Source organism: Mandrillus leucophaeus, unplaced genomic scaffold (assembly GCF_000951045.1).
Source record: "Mandrillus leucophaeus isolate KB7577 unplaced genomic scaffold, Mleu.le_1.0 Scaffold1163, whole genome shotgun sequence".
NCBI lineage: Eukaryota > Metazoa > Chordata > Mammalia > Primates > Cercopithecidae > Mandrillus > Mandrillus leucophaeus.
In genome coordinates, this window is record NW_012099910.1 from 8,784 (window position 1) to 10,970 (window position 2,187).

Sequence of the window (2,187 nt, forward strand, 5' to 3'; positions counted from 1 at the left end):
GGGCCTGTCATCGGGTGGAAGGCGGGGGGAGGGACAGCATTAGGAGAAATACCTAATGTAAATGATGAGTTAATGGGTGTAGCACACCAACATGGCCCATGTATACATGTGTAACAAATCTGCACGCTGTGCACATGTACCCTAGAAATTAAAGTTTAATAAAAAAAATTTTAAAAATTCCAATTAAAGATAAATTCCTTTTTAATGTGTGAAAAACTGGCATCTCATTATTTTAATACACATTTTAGTAACTAGGTAACTTGGTTTTATATATGTTTAGTGTACTACTTTTTGAATTATCTAGTAAGATCTTCTGTTTATTTTGCTACTGAATTATTTAACTTTTTACTGATTTGTGTAAGTTTTTGGTATCCCCGTTATAGTAATCATTTTGTTCAAAATTATTTTACACATATCTCCATTCAGCTCCTAGTGTTCATATTCAATGTTTTTGAGAGAAAGGAAGTCCCTCCCTTCTAAAGATGTCTACTCTCTAAGGAGTTTAAATAAGCACCAATTAGTAAACACAATTAGGGAAGTTTAACCATTGTCTAATTGAATTTGATTTGTGGAAAATAAATGTTCTCACCTTTCTATTATTATTTAACCATGTGTAGGAAGGCAGGCCATATATTCTGGGCTGAAAAGTCTTTTAAAAAAGGGAAAATGTAGTCTTTCAAAAAGGGTACCAAAGTACAAGTTTGTACTGCACTTTGCTGAACACATTGTCTTTTTTCAAGCTTAAACTTTCTAAAAGGTTAGCAGTGTTCTCTCTGAAACACAGAGCTGCTCACATTACAGCCCTGCTCCAAAACATTTGATGGCTTGTAACAGCCTACACAGCTGAGCTCCCATCCATTTTCCTAAGGACAATATCTCTTATCACGCCATCTCTACACAACACTCCCAAACTATATTCTCTTGTCACACTCTACTTCTTGTCCTACCCTGTCCTCAAGCCTCATATTTTAATACTTCAAGTCCTGTACTTAAACTGCTTTTTTGCCTGAATTTACATTTGTTCTTTCCCACAATCATCTTCTACACATGAAAAACCTGTACATTTGAGGGTATCACCTTTTATTTCCACTGCAGTTTCTCACTTGCCAGTTCTCCACTTGTTCTTGCTAGTTGTGAGGCACTGGTGAATTTTAGAACTAGAACCATATTATATCCATCTTTGCAGTTCTAGAGCCTGGGACTAGGTTTGGATGTCAAAAAATTATTCCCAATGCAAGCTTGCTGAAAGCAATATTCAGCAGATGAGAAAAGAAAGGAGCCAGAATTCTGGTCTACTCATCCAGATTGCTTTCCACTATTGTTTTGCTGAAACTCTCCCAATGTCATGAGAAAAATAACAATGATAATAATAATACTAGTAGTAAATACAGAAGATAAGTCAGTTAAAATTGAGCTGGTAGCATGCATGACTTCAATTCTGTATTCCAGGTTTCAAAATAGTCCTTATCCACAGATAGGGAGAAACAGGAAACAGACCCTCAAGTGCCTATCACAATGCAAGATTTGCCAATTTCATAACTTGCTCAGGCACCCGCATAAAAGAATCTAGGCGCACTGGTGACCCCATCTCAAACACACTCAAAACACACAGGCCTTCCTCTCGCTGTCCTGCAGTACATGTTGCTCCTCCAGCTTAAAAAGCAAAACAACAAAGAAATAATACCTCCCAGAGGCTATCACAGTTGATCTTGGACAAATCTTTAGATTAGATTAGTAGTCAATTCAAATGTTGCCTTTACTTGGCTCATATCACATGTTATGAACTTCTTAGGATCATCCCAATGCAAATTCTGAGGCAAAATCTTGAGTTTCTATAATATGTAAAGTAACAATAACCTATTATAACAAACCAATCGACCTGTTCTCAAGACATTGGCCCTACCCAAAGCAAAACTAAATTTCCCAAACACTTACGAGTTTACAGTTTCAAGTCTCTTCAAAAGTAGGTTTCATATGAGTTCTTGAACAGGGCTCAGCACTTTCAGTGAGGTTAAAAGTGGGTGTCCACAGAAACGGTTTCAAGAGATAAGAGAGTCCCCCACTACCCACCACACAGAAGACCAGCAGAATCGCAGAGTCCATGCCCACCCTTTTTCACTTCTGGAATATTTCCCCCCATGTGAAAGACCACCTGTTTTTCACACACTATCCTTTCCAATGAGAACA